General features: G+C 34.2%; 1 non-coding gene across 1 annotated transcript; it reads right to left on the bottom strand.

Annotated features, from left to right (window-relative positions):
* Positions 1 to 11,755: 11,755 nt before the first annotated feature.
* LOC122240608 lies at positions 11,756 to 11,862 on the bottom strand. Its single transcript, XR_006220388.1, has one exon. It is a non-coding gene; the product is annotated as a U6 spliceosomal RNA (small nuclear RNA).
* Between the last annotated feature and the right edge of the window lie 7,496 nt (positions 11,863 to 19,358).

The raw sequence follows: 19,358 nt of genomic DNA, 5'->3' as shown, positions 1-19,358 counted from the left end.
ATATTTGACAGGAATACCACAGACACCACCCTAACCAAGTGATCAAATTAAAGTCCCAGTAATGGGACAAATTGACATGTTCCTTTTCATATAATGAATGGAGAATAATAAGCCCAAATTTTAAAGTCTTAATACATCTGATATAAAATATAAATATATTCCTGATTATGTTTTTTTTTTAATTTTTTATTTTTTTTTTAATTTTTGAGAGAGGAGGAGAGACAGAGTGTGAGCTAGGGGAGGAGCACAGAGAGAGGGAGACACAGAATCTGAAGCAGGCTCTAGGCTCTGAGCTGTCAGCACAGAGCCTGATGTGGGACTTGAATTTACAAACTGTGAAATCATGACTTGAGCCAAAGTCAGATGTTTAACCAGACTCAGCCACCCGTATGCCCCATGATTATACTTTTTTCTTAAATAAAGAAGTATACACAGTGAAAGTGAACTCCCTGTCATACTATCATCCCAACCCCCCAAGTTTCTTTCTTTCCTCAATGGAAAATGCTGTTAATGGTTTGTGGATATTTGTCAGACGTCTTTCTGTTATTTTACATATGTTTAAAATATATATTTAGACTGTATGTTTTTTAGGGGGGGTGAAGTTATTTAAATATAATCATCCTATATATTTTGTCTTGCAGTTCAGTTTGTTCATTTAATATATTTTAGACCATTTTTATGACTACTCACAGATGCCTCTTTTTTTATCTGATGATTAATATTCCATTAATTATATAAAACATTATATAATTATCCTTGTATTGATGGACATTTAGGTTGTTTCCAATTTTTTAGCATTTCACACAATGCTATAATAAGCATTTTTGTATATATCTCTTCATTGAACACATATTTCTTCATGGAACACATATTTCCATTAATAGATATCTAGGAATGAAAAACCTAAAAAGTATGACATTTTGACTTTTTTGATAAATCATGCCACAATAATCCCCTAAATCGACTAACCACTTTGTTTTTACTAACTGTATCAGGAGAATCTGTTTCCTTCACATCTTTGCCAATATTTCATATTAACAACAATTTTTAATATTTGCTAATCTATTGCAAAAAAATCTTATTGATGAACAGACAGGCTGTGTATCTTTTCATATATTTATTGGTCATTTTTATAATCCTTCTGTGGATTATTTATTTGTATCCTTTGTACACTTTTATTGTGTACATTTTTTTATTTATTTGTAAGTTGCTCTTTATGTTTCATTGCATATTAATCATATATAACACTTAGCTTGCCAATATGTGTTCTCCCCAGTGTTGACTGCCTTTTATTCAATTGCATTTTACACTAGATCACTGAAAGAAACAAAAAATCAGAAGTCCCATTGTCTTGATTTTATCCACAGGAAATCTAAGACCTACAGAGAGAGGTATATTAATTTACTCTATGTCATACAACTAAGAACTTAGTCTTATCGGAGGATACCAAAATAAGCATTAGATAGTGGGGGGAAAAGTTTAGAATTTATACTTTTGTCAAAAGATCTGGGCTGGATCCCAATCTGATCAAATAACAGACTGCTCTTGCATCTATTATTGCAAGGCCTTTAAACCCCCTGAAAAACAATTGAACTTGGAATCCAAAAGCATGGGTTCAAGCCTTGACTCTACCAACTAATAGCTGTGTGCAGTTGTGGCAAATAAAATTCTTCATCTGTAAAGTGAGACTACAAAGAGATGACCTATGTATTTCAAATCGGTGATGTGAGAACCAAATGTCATAAATGTGAAAGAGATTGATCCCCTTAAAATATTACACAAATACAAGCAAACCCACCATGATTTTGGGTAATGCAAGGTAACCCCTTACCCCAAAAATAAACCATTAACTATTTCTCAGTTACTACTTCTAGTGAAATAAAGAAAACAATGTTTTGATAATATATATAAGATGATGGAGATTTCTGTTGTACAGATTCTAATTCTTCTCTATCATTAATCTTCACAAATCCAACATTAGTTTTTCAACAGGCCACACACCCTTCAAGCTACTCCAAATTTCTACCATTTCTTATTATCTCCTTTATATTGAATTTCAATTTACTTGGTTTAGAACTTGAAATTTAAGAGCTCAAATCTATTTTTACTGCCTAAGACAGGAAAATGTTAAAGACAACTTTATGGCATTGATAATTCAACTTTGAATCATCTCATGAAAAGAAGTGCCTCAAATTATAGAAGTTAATCATTATTTTATATGAACTATAAACACAGCTACTGGCATAAGCAGATTGTCATGAAATCTATCATAATTGACTAAGGATTTACTTTTAGGTGATTTGAGCCCTTTTAAAAATACTTTTCAATTTAATCATTTCATCTCCTCAGAAAAAGACATGTAAATGAACTCATTATTACTGAGTATATGCAAGGTCATCCAGTGCCTTTCTACAGAAAAATTATGAGGAAAAGAAGACCATTAATAGAGTATCTATCACTTTGTTGAAACTGTAGGTTGAAATTCACTCTCACATATATCCCATTTCTTTTAGCTTCAGAACAATGTGTATTAATAGAGGCTAAGGATTTCCTTATCAGCATTAACACAGTTGCTGAAAATAATTCAAATGCACTAATATTCAGAAGAATTTTTTAAATGCAAGGGTTTCTTCTTTTATAACAGAAAAAAAATGTATTTCTTATACACCTGGGATATTTTCATGCTAATAGTTTACTGACAAATATGAATGGTAAAGGTGATAGGTTATTAATTGCAATTAGCCAAATGTAAATAACCTGTACATCGTTAATTTTAGTGTAGCAACATTTAAAAGATGAAAACAATTTGGTACAACGTATATGTCTAGGAAACTGTGTATCACAGACTAAACAAGGAAAGGAACATGCACTAACTTATTTAGAAACATATATAAAAGCTCCCAAGGGTGCAAAATCCCTGCTTTCCTTATAGGGATCTCAGAAAAATACATAAATAAAACAATGCATAAATTAAAACAAACATTTAAGTCCTATAGTTTAATGATTCCCTTGGTACATATTTGCTGATTCTTACTCTTTGATAATAACCTTCTATAATTTAACCATATTTAGCCTTTTCACATAATTCAGGCCATGATTCTTCTGAACATCAGTATTTAAATACATATTGAGGTTCCATTTTATTTTACTATTTATTTTAAAGTTTATTTATTTTGAGAGAGAGACAGAGGGAGAGCAAGCAGGGGAGGCGCGGAGAGAGAGAGAGACAATCCTAAGCAGGCTCTGCTCTGTCAGTGCAAAGCCTGATGTGGGGCTCAATCTCACAACTGTGAGATCGTGACCTGAGCCAAGATGGAGAGTCAGAAGCTCAACCAGCTGAGCCACACAGGTGCCCTGAGGTTCTATTTCAAAGTCAATGTATATGATCTGAATAAAGGTCACTTTAGCATAATTTACAGGTAAGGAGGTCATCACAACTCTTGATTTCCATCACAAGGCTCCTATCAAGGTAGCCTACTCCTCAATACTAAATTCTCAATGAACGAATGTATAAACAATGCAATTTGAACATAAGTTTCATAGAAAGGTTTCATCTTCCAAAAATGGCTATTTAATTCTGACCATTGTCTGATTTTAAGCTTTTCCGCATTTCCTGAATACAGCTTCTAGACTTTTTCATTTAACAAAAATTCAGAAATACCTTTAAAATTAAAGATTCCATGGTGGTAGACAAGTCTCAAAATAAAAATATAAACAATCATTAAATCTAGAAGTAAGTTCAGTAATCTTTACTCTCTACTTAAGAGACTATAAACTAGCAGTCAATGACCTAATTTTTTTTTCTGACTCAGTTAAAATCAATAACAACAAAAATGAGTTACTAGTATTTAAAAATACAGGGATTTCTTGTGAAATTTTGAGTTTTCAGTTTCCCTTTAAAAGTGTGACATCCAGCACTCAATAATCACATTCCCATATGAGCCGACCTGAGCTGCCTCCTGCAGCCCCTGCATGCACACATCAGGTCAGCTGCAACTCCCACCATTTCCTATTGGGCTGCCCTGGCCCCTACCGCACTCCCTGCCTACCTGCCTTCCTCCCTCTCTCTCTCTTTCTCTCATTCTCTCTCTCTCTCTCTCTCTCTCTCTCTCTCTCTCTCCCCCCCCCCCCCCCCCCCCCCCCCCCCCCCCGCCTAACCTCCCAAGGCAATCAACTTTGAAACCACAAACTGAAGAGGAGTAAAATTACCATAAAACTGAGAAGATTAAATGAAGATACCAGCCTACTTTGTAATCAAGTGTCACTTTACAAAGGGATCTTCCCTTTCTGAAGACACCTCCTGATGTATTATTATAAAGCTCTCATATAAAACATAAGGAACACTTTAATATTGGAAACTGTAATCTGCCATAAGGATTTTTAAAAACTGTCAGTGATATTGATTCGAGTTCCTTCCAGGATGGGCACAATGATGATGGGGAGCACAATAACCCAGCTGATATCCTCCTCAGTGTTTGAGCTCAATGTAGAGGAGATGTGGTTTCAGGGCACAGAGCAGAAAGAAAATTAGCTGAAGCTATATCCTTATAAGGTTGCCATGCCAGAACCAAAGTAAGCAGCCCCAAAGGGTTATTGAACCAAACGTGCATATTGGGAGAAGCAACACCCAATCTATGTGGACTAAGACCTAGGCATTTGATCTATGAGAAAGTTACATGTGTCTCTCTGCCCCACTTTCTTGCATGTTTACAAGTGGCAAATTTAAAACAGTTAAAGGTGTGGAAACAGAGTAGTTGGCAATTAAAATTATGGGAGTGTCTTTATTTGTGTATGTGTGTGTGTGTGTATGTGTGCATTCCAAGTCAAATTTTTAAATTATGTTTGTATAATTAACAAAAATAATAGCCATTAATTTAGCGACAACTGCAAACAGAAATTCTGTCTAAAGTCATTATGAAAAACAAGTGTTGGGGAAGAAAAGATGCCCACCTTTTTAACAACTGAACCCAGTTTAGGGTTGTTGTTAATATACTACAATTAAGCTTACTGAGTTTGGCCCATATCACCAGAGGAAGAGTATTTCCTATATGCAAAAAAAAAAATTACTCATAAATCTTTGGGGGGTGGGAGAGCCTTGTTTGTCTCTCTCAACAAGGTTAGTTTTGCTTCTCCAGAGCTTTCTTTCCATAGCTGGATTCCCTTTCCACTGAGACCTTTTAAAGGAGCGGAACTAAACTTCACCTAAAGGCAAACCTCTAGATTTTCATTGTACTCTCTGTTCTCTCTCCTTTTCCCCCTTTCTGAAGTTCTCAAAATGGCCTTTCTCATTTCTGATGTAGCTTGAACTTTGAACTGCAGGTCAGTCTATCAGCTCCTGATTGCCAGTGACTAAAGAAGAAGCTGAGAGTCCAGATAAAAGGTGAGAGACTATTTTCTTTGGAGCATCAATGAGGTGTTTCAAATGAATTGTAAAACTAAAGCACTCTAGCTTTTGAAGTCATTAGGGGAGACTAGGCCGCACTCCATTCAGCCGTCCAGGTCCTTTGGGTTGCATTCCAGGATGAGAGGGAAACTTGACCCAAAAGGCACATCATGGAACTGGCAAGGCAGGAACATGCAATGAAGCCAGATCACCACAATGAAATGTCACTTACTATCACCAAATAACATCACATTACTTGCATCCACGCAAGAAGGTTGTATTGTTACTAACATTTGGAGCAAATAATAACAACAATAATAATAATAACAACAACAACAACAACTTGAATAGTAAAAGAGGGGAAAAACCACATCAGGAGAAGGAGAGTTTAGAGAAGAAGGCAAACTTAGACACCAAAACTAGAACATATTCACCAGCGACCACAACCCAGGGGAGAATCTTGCATTTGAGAAAGATGCACATCTAGGCAAAAACTAGGCACAAAAGCCAGTACAAATTCTCCTAAGGGGCATCTAGAAAGGAACCGTTTTTATTCTTATTTAGAAGCAAGAGATGAAGCAGAGACCCTGTTTTCCCCCAGAATGATCTTTTCCAGGTCCTTCAGTGGTGGGGAGAGGGGGTTGTCTGAATTTGTTCAGCTGAAATTTGACTCTGCCCCACAGGACTATCAATAAGAAGTAATTCCAATTGGTTCTACATTCACAAAGAGTGGTATTTTCTGAGATCATTTTTATTAAACATCCTTCAATTGCACAAGATATTCTCTCTGCCTGACTCCTCTGTACTTTGCATGGCTGGCTCCTTCCCAGCCTTCCGAGTTACTACACCATACAGCTTTACCTCACTTCTTCATAGACATAGTCCTTCATCAGCCACCATCTAAAGCAGGTTCCTTCCTGTGACTTGGAACCTCAGTATCTTGTTTAGTTGTACTATAACACATATCCCAAAACATAATTTCTTTTTATTTCTTCCTTCTCTATTGACTACCGATCCAACCCCATTCCCATCCCACTACATTGTTAGTGCTGGGAAACTGAAGAACATGTTGGTCTAATTCACAATGGTGTCCTCTGGATATCTTGAAAGGTGTCTGTCACACTCATTGCTCCATAGTTTTTTTTAATAAATGTTCATGGGTAGGTCAATAAAAATTGTCCCCAGTTTAGATTGATTAGATGATTAAATTCATTAGATAGACATAAACTAAGTGAAACAAATTTCTTTACGAAAGGACTCCTATAATCAATTAAGAGCCTCCAAGAGGAGTCTATACTTTTTTTTTTCACTTATGCCACTATAAAACTACTTTTCCATGGACTACCTGTTATTGTCTGCTACATCTGTGTTATATCATCCCTTAACTAGAATTATCAATTAGCTAATGGACTGGGATGGCTTCTTAGACAAAAATGCCTTTAAAGTAATCCATGTGGTTACCATAACCCAGATAGATATACCTTCATGAGCACCCAAGATCATTTTATGCCTTCATCATGTAGTCTTCTGATTTATAATTTATATGAAATTCTCTTCCCCCAGAGAATTTGTATGAAACTGTCTTCTCTGCCACCAATGATTCTGATTTATAGGTTAAAGATGTATCACTTATAAACCAATAAATTGGCATTTTGAATTACAAATTCATCTCCTATAAATTTGACCAGCATGAAACAACCCTCCTGGATAAACTTATGACAAATCAGCTCTATGGTACTGGAAAACTGAGGAACAGAGCCTCAGTCAAAATATAACCCCACTGCCTAGCCTCCTGGCTGACTATGACTTTATCTATAATTAAAGAAAATTTGAAAAGTAGCTTCATAAAATCATCATAGAACTTAAAAATATGTTATAGGACATTGCAATTTGTATCCCTATGGGCCTTTGTCTGAATGAAAATACCAATCAGTGTTAATTCATGCATTTATTCATCCATTTACCAAATACTTATCAAATACTTTCTAATGTGCCATGTCTGTCCTGGTGCTGGAAATACAGCGATAAGTAAGAGAGTGCCTAAGTTTGAAAATGTGAGCACCTACAGGATTTGTGTTCTGACTAATTTTAGGTGTTCTGTGTGTTTTGTAGTTATTAAATTACATGTAGTGAGATAATGTGCCCGGATTATGTTAGCACGGTTACTAGCAGAAAGGTGTTTGTGGAGTTACCATGTAATATCATTAGAAGATTCTAATTCTCACAGTGGAAATATGTTTTTACTTGGCATCCCTTATGTAAGAGACCATCAAAAAATATTTTCCTAGACTTTAGTAAAAAGAAAAAAAAATGACTTTCCAGACAAACTCATTTGAATTTTTATCATACAAAACTTATGATTCATCCCATGTTCCTTCCCTTTTGTAGTGAGGAAGAGAATAGAAAAATAGAGGGTTTAGTTGCTGTTGTGACTATCTCCCCATGGATTCCAGCACAAATATTTTTATTCTTCTAAATTATTTCTGATCAAGCTTGTCACTTGCTTAAGTCATTTATTCTTTTATATATATTCAAGTGCTACAAACCATTGAAAATCCTTTTGAAGTAAAAAGTATTCTAAATTATTAATCAATAAATAAATGAATAAATTTATGAACAGATAGGTAGATGTTTCAAGGATAAATGATAGCTTTCATTCTCTTAAAAACTTATATCTTCAAATATAGTCAGTGTTAGTGCTGCATCATGCTTTTTTCTACATGCTTTTTCATCAATAAAAATATTATTACTAAAATAATTTTTAAGTATATTTTATACCCAAGAATGTACTTAGTAATAATTCATTCAAGTCACCAGGATATACATATTTACATTTTTAATGTATATTGTATACATTAATTTTTAATGTATAATGTATACATTAAAATGTATATACATTTTAATGTATAAATATGTACATATTAATAATGAATTAATATTTTCTAATGCATGTAAAACAGTACCTTGCATAAAATGCTACTATAAATGGTTATTACATAAAGTATTCTAAAAATATTACAAACAGTTGCTAAAACTTGATAATTATCAAGAGGGTAATTATAACACTGCATGGTTACCTGAGGAAATACAAGTATCCCAAGAAAAAACAATGGGAAATATTTTTTAATACCTCCTAAGATACTTCAAATAAAATTTTAACAAAGCATCACTGTCTCTTTTGTGTTATAATACTAACATTTAAAATAAATGCGCCTTAGGATGGAACTGACATCAATAGAACAACACTCCCCAAGAGAAGTTGCAAAACACCTCCTACTGAGTCTGAAATATTAAAAACTGGTTCATTCTGACCACCAGGGATATAGTACAGTGCCAGTACACAATGTACAACTGCATACAGTTATATTAATAAAACATGAGTAGATTTACAATTCACCAAATATCAGAGTATTCTTGAAACTCAAAGAAGTAAATGTGGGGCATGTGAAAAGAAGGCACAGTCTCTCAGGCTCTGGATACAAGAGTGGCTATTATTAGGAGTTTGAGGGTGAATGAACAGAAAAGAATCAGAATTCTTTAGAGAGTATTCTTCAAATTCTTCCATCTTAGGGGACAACTACAACATAATAACATTTAACTAAAGAAGAAATTAAAGAAGTGGCTTCATAAAAAATTAAAGTGTGATTTCTCTGAGACTCATCTCCATGCAGGGGCAGAACCACTATCAAAGTTAGACCCAAAGGAGCTTTCTATAATTCATTACAAAGAAGCACCACCTAGGGATCTATTGGGCATTGAAGAACTCTAAACTCCAGTTAGAAACTGGAAGAGGCTAGAAATCCAATTGGTACCAAGTTTTATCCCAATGGATCACAAAGATATTAACAATACCCTAGTCTACACACAAAAACTAGATTATAACAATAAAACATACAGCTGGGGCAGAATTTAAAAGAGGCCCTTCCATTTAGTCTCTGCAACAACTTCCAGGTCTAAGTAAGTTGTTTGAACCCAACCTTGTATTTGAACCTAATTTGATGTACATTGCACATTGTAGTGTATATTACACATTTTTGTATACATAACACACTTGGATAGTGCGCACCTATGTGAAAGGTTCTGTGCCTTTAAAACTGACAGTGACAATGAAGCCAACTTCAGGTTTCATATATGAAATGGAAAACTTACTATCAAAGCAAAGACAGAAGCAAATTGTCAAATGCATGCCTCTAGCCTAACAACTACTATCTTCTGTTTGCAAACCAGTCCTCGGTTTAAGCTAGAGTGGATAGATGGCTTCTCCACTACTGATTAGCTGTAATGGGACCTGTTTTCTCATATATAACATGGGAATAATAATAATATTTGCTCCCCATAAGGGTAGTTTGTGGAGCTTAAAAAAACAGTTAAAGGGGCGCCTGGGTGGCTCAGTCGGTTAAGCGTCCGACTTTGGCGCAAGCCATGATCTCACAGTTCGTGGGTTCGAGCCCCACGTCGGGCCCTGTGCTGTCAGCTGGGAGCCTGGAGCCTGCTTCTGATTCTGTGTCTCCCTCTCTCTCTGCCCCTCCCCTGCTCACGCTCTGTCTCTGTCTCTCAAAAATAAATAAATGTAAAAAAAATTTTTTTAAAAACAGTTAAAAGCATCTATTAGCATACCCTAGAACAATGCTGTCCAATAGAAATGCAACATCTTTTATGTCTAATGCATATTTTATACTTAGAGTACATCTCAATTTAAGCCCCACTTCAAGTACTCAGTAGCCACATGTGACTAGTGACTACTATATTGAACAAGGCAGTCCTGGAATATAGTTAACATTCATTAATACCTTGGTATTACCGGTATTGGTATTATTATCACCCTTACAAAAACCATAAACAGTGTTTATAACTGTTCATACAATTATAAAATAATTTTAAATCCTTTGCTAATTTTCAGAATATACAAGTTTCCAGTGATGCTACAAAAGCTTATAAAAATGAAGGCAGAGGGGTGCCTGGGTGGCTTGGTCGGTTAAGCATCCGACTTCGGCTCAGGTCATGATCTCGCAGTCCGTGAGTTCGAGCCCCGCATCAGGCTCTGTGCTGACAGCTTAGAGCCTGGAGCATGTTTCAGATTCTGTGTCTCCCTCTCTCTGTGACCCTCCCCCGTTCATGCTCTGTCTCTCTCTGTCTCAAAAATAATAAAAAATAAACGTTTAAAAAAAATTTAAAAAAAATAAATAAAAATGAAGGCAGATATGCACCTTAATATGTTAGGAAAAAGTACAAAGAAAATTTTCAAAGAGCATGGCAAACATTAAATAGGAGAAAAGTTGAATAGACATGGAGGAAATTTTCAGATACAGCATATATTTCGAGAAAAGGTTTTTAGAAGGCAAGATTTAAGGCTATAAAACATAGGTCCAAATTTTGGCTTATAGTTAATACAGTAGGAATTATTAACTAAACTCTCTGCTTATTACCCAGAAAATCCAGATAAATTTAAAGGCCTTAGCAAGACAATTTGGATATACAGTTTTTAATTAAGCAAAATCAGAGTTTTACAAGACCTTCTAAAACATAATTATAAGTCAGGGAGCCTCTTTGGCCTGAATCTACAAAGCATTCTTTCACCAGATCTCATTCTGACAACCCCTAATCATGTTTCAGATACCAACTTAAACTTCCCTTCCTTGGGAAGCTTTTAAAGACCCTAAAAGACCCTGATGGATGTCTATGGCACCTTCTTTTGCTTTATGGTAGTTCTTACCACAATGTATTTCAATTCCAAGAATACATACCTATTTTTTTCTTCTTGAAGCTTTTTTCTTCTTATTTACTTTCTATCCCTGAAAGATCTTGTAATTTCCTATGCTTTCAACTATTTATATATATAGTTTCTAAATCCATGTCCAAAACCTGCTGGAATTCTCTACTTTGATATACACAAACTAAAATTATCATCCTATCTTTTCAAAATCTCCTCCTCCTCCTCACTCCTATTTAACAAACTCACTGTTCTCTTGTCATACATACGTTAAAAAAATCTTCAATTCATTCTTGGCTCTTCTTTCACTGTGTCACCCAGACAAAACATGGCCAATCCTGTAGATAGCCCCATTAACCACTGTCTTCAGAACACATTTCCATTATTCTGACTCAGACCCTCATCAGTTCCTACCTACGTGAACACCTTCTGGCTGGCCCTCCAATTCAAGAGTCTCTCTGACCCCAGCTTGCTGACACACTGCTGCAAAATTTTCTCTTTTTTAAATATTTTTGAGTGTAGTTGGCACACAGTGCTACATTCATTTCAGGTGTACAACATAGTGATTCAACTCTATTCATTATGCTATGATCACCACAAATGTAGCTATCATCTGACACCATACAACACTATTACAATCATTGACTATGTTTCTTATGCTGAAAAGTACGTAATGCTTCACAAATTTGGGTATCATCCTTGCACAGGGGCTTTGCTAATCTTCTCTGTATTGTTCCAGTTTTAGTATATGTGCTGCCAAAGTGAGCACTGCTAAATTCTTAATACATCTGTTTGTCCGTGCTATTCTGTTCAAATTCCTTTGTTTGTCCTAGCATATTAAACCTCTAAGCCTGGCTTCCTAAATCCCCCATAATATGACCCCAAACTATCCTTCCAGCTTTATCATCTACAATATTCTCAGTTAATTAAATGTTCTAGCCAAATTCTCTGTCCCTCTAAAGAATCCCTATGCTTTCTCAATTTCATTATTTTTTCATTTCCTTTGCATAGAAAGACATCACTCAGACAATATACACCTAAAAATACTTTTTTTTTAAAAAAACTGATCTTTCCCTGACTTAATTCCCAACCTAAATTATAAGACATAATTTATATTATTGAGTTCCATCTTTTTTTAAAGGTTCTAGTCAATTTCAAGTTCCTGGAGGGTGGAATCATGTCTTGTTTTTCTTGGTATTACCTTTAATCCACCACCATACAGCAAGTGGTAAAAATATGAATGGAAGAAGAAAATTCACCTGACAATATCCCTGCAAATGTCCTATAGTGAATTAGAAGCAACTTGAAAGGGTCTGGTTATGCTTTAGGTAGAAGAAAGATCCAATTTAGGGTAGGCTTCTTCAGTTTGTGGGGAGTTTGAAATACCACAGAGAAATTTAGTAGGTAAATAATGGAAAAATATTTGCATGTGGCCATTACCCAACATTTACTAAATGCCTACTGCCATCCTTAAAATATTTCAGAGGCAGAAAGAAGTTCCAAAAAAGATAAAAGACTTCATCATCTACAGTATTCAAAACCTCATTCTAATAGGTGGCTGTACTATGGAGAAGTTTCTTTTGAGAATGAAAGATCAGCAAAACCATCCTCACTTGTTCACAAAGCCAACTTTTAACCTAGAAAGTTTCCTGGGGTTGAAAAGATAGTAACTCAAAAAGTACTGAGCAGCTGAACTCAAGTCGCCTTTGAATATTTTCTTTTATTTTCAGTAGTTTCTCTGTTTCTTTTAGGCCCATAAAAAATGCAAACTAGATCTTAGTAGAAAGGAGGCTATAGACTTGCAAATAAGAAATAGGCCATTTGATAATAAGAAAAGCAAAATGCGAGTAAAACAGCAAATGAGATTACAAATAAATTTAAAATGTCAGCTATAAAAAGAATCATGGCTCAAGATCATAACAGATGCAAGTGATTTTAATAATGTAGAAAGCAAGGCCAGAGATGATTGGAAAGAAAACCAAAATAACAAATGGGAACTAAGCAAAATATTTAATTATTGTGGCTGTTTAAAGTTGTAGTAAAAATCTCTCTAGCTGATCAGAAAGTTCTCAGGACATAGAATTTTATTCTTCTTTCATAAAATAAATATAAATCTCAAAAGTTGTAGATAATTTTCCTATTTTTCTTATACACATAGCATAACACTTATGAATGAATTATGGATTATGAATCATAAATGGTTTATGGGTTTTTTTCTCAAATCACTCAAATCTTTGAAAGACCAAATTGAAATTACATGTTCCTATACATAAGCTGATTCTTCTTCAAGGCACAAATTTAAAAAAATAATTTAGGGTAAAACTATCACCATAACATGAAGAAGACATTCTGTGTCTTTTATATATACACCTGACATATAGTTAGGGAACGATATGTTATTATGAGAAAATAAATGAGAGTTAGGCACAATATGAGCTTTCCCTTTCATTTCAGTCTTATTATCTATTTCTTCTTCAAAATATTCTTACAGTCTAAAAAAGAATGAAGTTTTTCCATTTGCAACAACATGGATGGAGCTAGAGAGTATAATGCTAAGCAAAATAAGTCAGTCAGAGAAAGACAAATATCATAGGATCTCACTCATATGTGGAATTTAAGAAACAAAACAAATAAGCAAAGAAAAGAGAGAAGCCAAGAACAGACACTTAACTATAGAGAACAAAACTGATGGTTCCTATATTGGGGGGGGGGGGGGGGGGGGGCAGGGATGAGGGAATAGTATAGGGATTAGAGAGTACACTTATCATGATTAAAATAAAATGATTAAAATATATAGATACTCTTATAGTCTAGTCACATTTAAACCACTCACATTCCTGTAACATCCCCAAGTTCTCCTATATAACTACACCTCTGCTCCTGCTAATTTGTCTTTCTCATATGGTATTTCCAATTTGTCCACATGATAGACTCCTACTTGTCTTTAAGACAATTCTAGTATCATCTCCTCTCTGAAGCCTTCCCAATCCTTTCCCAGTTCTACCTGATACTTTATATATCATCCATTGTTAATCATCATATTGTATTCTAATTATTTTCAATTCCTTGAGACCAGAAACTGTGCCTTATTTGTCATTGTGTTTTAATACAGGATCCTGCTCCATTGTTATATGAATGTAGATCAAATCCACATGTTTATATGTAGGACTGTAAGTTCCTTGAGGTTAGAAGCATTTTGCTGTTCATCACACTACACACAAACCTAACGTAGGCTCTACATGGAATGTTTTAGTGAATTACCTTGCAATCAAGAAAGGACAAAGTTTAAAAAGCTAGGGACTAGTATTTAACCTATCATTTTACAACTGTGAGTTAATACAGATTCATGTATCTACACAAAAGAAAATAGAGTATATACTAAAGATTGCTGAGTTTATTAATATAAACTCCTTCTTGCAAATCATTCTGTTATCATTATTTCCTGGAAAAACTCAGAAACATCTATATCTTTAAAGAGGCCTCTCTCTTGATAAAATGATAAAATTGACTTAAATTTTTGACTACCACAAATAATGTTTTCATAAGGTAAGGAATGAAGGAAACAAAAAAAAGGGTTGCTATTTTCAAAATTATTCTGATTTTAGGCAGTGCAATATCATGGGAAAGTCAGTACAACATAGTGCCAGGGTTGGATTCTCAGCCAACTCAAACACTCTGTGCTTGCAAACTCGAGCAGTTTATTTAACTTCTCTATGCCTCCATTTCGTCAGCTGTAAAACGGGGGGAAAAATAATAGTGCAACCCTCAGAGCATCATTGCAAAGGTTAAAGTTGTTACAACTTTTGTAATCACTATGTCTGGAACATAATAAGTTCTCAATAAAATGTAAGTGATTATGATGTTAATATACCAGATAATCTTCAATAACAGGAGTGAAATTCCACTCTTTTTTTTTTTTTATGTTTTATTTTTATTTTTGAGACAGGGAGAGACAGAGCATGAACGGGGGAGGGTCAGAGAGAGAGGGAAACACAGAATCTGAAACGGGCTCCAGGCTCTGAGCTGTCAGCACAGAGCCCAACGCGGGGCTTGAACTCACAGACAGCGAGATCATGACCTGAGCCGAAGTCGGCCGCTTAACCGACTGAGCCACCCAGGTGCCCCGAAATTCCACTCTTTCCAGTGTGGGAAGATAAAAGCTTCCTGATCCCTCCACATTACCTGGCTAACCAAAGATGTTCTAAATTGCTATAGTCCTTATGAAACAAGCACCCCCATGCCTATCAAATTGTTCTTATTAGGCACAGTACCTGGAAGCCATGGAACTCTCTATGGAATACTGTGTCTTTTTGCAAAACAAATGAAATATGATTACATTTAATTCTATCCTACATACCAAAAAAAAAAAAAAAAAAACTTGACTAGCATAAAATAGTGTTATATTGTAGCATACATGTTACCACAGATGGTTGTCCCAGAACAAAATATGTGGCTATTAGTTATTGATGATTATTCTTTTGGTACTTATTTGGCATACTATCTCTAATACTCATTATTATGATTAATAGTCCCTGTAACTAAAGAAAACCTATATTTACATCTTAGAGTTACTTTCTTTTTATTTTTTCTATGCATAATTTTGAGTTAATTTGTTTACTTTTCATAGGTGTGATTATTGTGTAAAGACAAATTTGTAACCCATTTTCCTCTTTCTCCTTATGATACATTCTTCCACATTAATGTAAACTGTTCCACTATTAATATAAATTAATAATGTATAATAATTTAAATGGCTACATAACAGTTATCACTTAAATATTTTCCTATTTTTGAACACTTAAGTTGTTTTATTTTTATTGTAAATAATGCTACCATGAACATTTTCATGCACACTTTGTTTTCCTGCCTTATCCTCATTTCTTTAAAGTCCCAGAAAAAGTTTTAGGTACTGAAAAATTTTAAGATAGAAGAAAAATTCAAATTAAAGAATTCAACACATTAGTTTAGGATATGTTTCCTATAAGTTGAGAGTAAATTAACCAGCAGCAAAACATCTTGTGCTATCTTCAGGACTACCAATGTTCCATAACACACGTACATGATTAAGTTTTTTAAATCTGTGTTCAAAAAAAAGAAGAAAAAAAGGGATAAAGTGGACTTGCTGGTTGGGAAAAATGATCTAGAGATAATAGAAGGAAATCAATATTGTTCATTTCACATCTTCTGCCATTAAGAAGAATTAATAAAACTAATATAACACTACCTGTTAATTACACTTGAATTATAATAAGTAATTTTTTTAAAAAAGAGTACAATGGATGGAGTGCCAGAAAGTACTATAAGTCATTTACATATATTATCTCACTTGATCTTCATAAGAATTCTCTGAGCCAGGTACAGCTCTTATTCCCATTTTTCATGAAAAAACAGTCACAGAGATGTCAAGTAGCTTGCCAAATATCAGACAGCTTATTATTACTAAAACCAGACTTCAAACCAAGGCTGATCAACAAAGAGCCTGTACTCTTAACCACCTCAGTCTTCTGCTTCCACAGAACACGGAGATAGATAGACCTCAAGTGAAGGAAGTAAGGTTTTAAAAAAGATCCAAACAAGTCAGTTTAAATAAATTCAAAATAAATTCAAATAAAATAAATTCAAATCTATAGGACAAATATTTTATCAACAGTGTTGGTATGTATTTATAAAATATACATATTAAATTGAAAGATGACATATTTAGAAAGAATATGGCAGAATCAAAATTTACATAAATTTAAGGATGAATAGAAGGATTTGGTTAATTCCTGAATTCTTGTTCCAATGATCCACAATATGGACACCAATAATATAAAAATTTCTCCATGAAGTTTAGTTGAACTCAAATTCAGTAAATAGCCACATAACTACTAAACAATAGAACCATTGACTGTATTATTCTTTAATTCAACTACTATGTGACAGAGGATCATGATCAAGGGAGATAGTAATGTCATTGTCTCCCTATTGACCAGATGACATCTAGAATGTTACAGCTGGCCCTGAGTCTCACTTCCACAAACAGGCATCCAAAGTAATTAGACCAGGATGATTAAGGTCTGGAAATGAGAAGTGAAAAAAAGAAAGAAAAAAAAAAACAAAATGGCACTCAGACATTTGAAGGACAGTCACCTAGAAAAAGAAGAGTTTATATGGCATTGTTTCAAATACATAACACATTCAAGTAGCTAAAAATTTCAAAGAAAGAGACCGCTTCAGGAAGTAAACTGCCCTTCATTAGTGGCCAAGTTGGAACACAAAATTGAGAGCCATCTATTAGAAGTGGTAAAAACCTACCCAACACTGAGGAGAAAATTGAACTAGAGTGCCTACGTAGTTTCTTCTGGATATAATATTGTGATGCTTTTAAAATCTGAAAACAAAAACAAATCATAAAATTTCTACAATAATAATAAAATTTAATTGCATTAAACTCTTATTAAAGGTGGTTACTTCCACTGAGGGGTATCTTAATGGCATTGCTCATAGGCAATTCTGCTATAAAAACAAAATATGGCTTTTAGCTAGAGAAGAAAACCGTACAGGCAGCCGAGTCTTCCATTGATCCTACTCTACTCAGAAACCCATTAAAGTAAATCTCCCACATTGGGAATATCTTTAAAGTGACACTGCGAAAATTGACTGAAAATTTGACAAAATGAGGGGGAAAACCTGAGCTTTAGTATATCCATTCCTTCCTGAGGAGAAAAGTGGAATCAAATTAGTTTATTAACAACTTTATAATGCCCTAATGGAATTTTCCTTGATGTACTAATCAATATTTCAGGAAATGGGCATTAAGCCTAACTTAATCTATCTATGCCAGAGTTAATGCTGATATAACAATTCCATAGTGAAACTTGCTTTTAATTTAGAAAGTTTATCCCTTCTCAGAATATTACCATTAATGAATAATTTATCTGTTCCTGTCTATAAGTGAATTTTAATATGGAAATTGCTCTTGAAAGCAACCAGAACTACTCTTATAAGGTAAAGAGTTTTGGAAGTTGAAAGAATACTTCCTAGTGAGTGGGTTCTTCCTTGCTGAGAACAATAAATTTTTACAAATCATTAATATTAAATAATATACCTTGATACAATTATGTAAAAGGTAAGAACATGGATAACTTTGGTGTTTTTTTTTTAATTTCCCAATAACAAGATTGATGTAGAAATGGCAATCTGGCTTTCAGGAGGACTTCAACCAGAAGGCATTAGAGAAATGGGGAATAGAGGCTATTCCAAAAGAAAAAACAAACAAACAACACAAATTAAGCATGGGGCAAGAAGGGTAGGAGATGGCCTAGATTGGCCATGTCTAGGGGAGAAAGGTTGAAAGTTATTTTACAATCTTATTCTGAAGGGGTTTAACATAAAGTTGGTCAGCCTTTTTAATTTTGGAATAAGATATATATGATCTTGGATTTACTGTAAGTAATTTTTCTCAAAGAATTGGGAAAAATAGAGGATTGAAATAATACTGCTGAATAGGAGTTGAGACAAACAGAAAACTTTTGGAAGGGCTTTTACAGTGAATGAACTGGATGGTCATAAGAAAGAGATTATAAGATGTCCAGGAATCCTTGCGAGCTCATATAAAATTAGAAAGCATCAGTCTGCCATTCCCACTTTATTGGAGAAGACAGGATAAATTTTTACCAAATTTTCTAGGTAAAATTAGGATAGTCTGCCTTAACTAAAAAATATGTGGCTCTTTTTAATGCTCAAAAAGTTACATTTAAGTATTTTACTCAATTTATACTTTTTTAATATTATTTTTATTTCTGAACTTTATGAATTTATTTGCCTACTCAAACATTTAAAATTTTTCAATCAAAAATTATAAATTACATATAGTCTTTTGCTTACATTTTATGGATTGAGAAAGTGAAGCCTCTGGGTGTTCATTGATTCTTTGAAGTGGATGTTTTAGTTTATTTGTTTGAATACATGTAAGAAATTCTGCCAGCAAAAATACCATCATGAAAATGAAGAAATCTGGATTGCCCGGTGCTAGTTCCTACCACCTCAGGAAAGCCAACTGGACACACCTCTTCCCAACTCCATGATTAATTACATTATGTTAGAAATTTAAAATTGGCCATGATGAGAGTATTTATACCCAGAAATTGGCAGAGCACACAGTACGAATCGGGAGTTTTCATCTCCTTCTTCCAGAAAGCCAGTTGTTAAAAAAGAAAAAAAGAAATAAAAGAAAGCAAGAAAGAAAGCCAGCTGTTAAATATTTACCAGCATACCACTGGC

This window comes from Panthera tigris, chromosome B4 (assembly GCF_018350195.1).
Source record: "Panthera tigris isolate Pti1 chromosome B4, P.tigris_Pti1_mat1.1, whole genome shotgun sequence".
Taxonomy (NCBI): domain Eukaryota; kingdom Metazoa; phylum Chordata; class Mammalia; order Carnivora; family Felidae; genus Panthera; species Panthera tigris.
The sequence above is the reverse complement of the archived record's forward strand: the minus strand, read 5'-3'. Positions and strand labels throughout refer to the sequence as shown.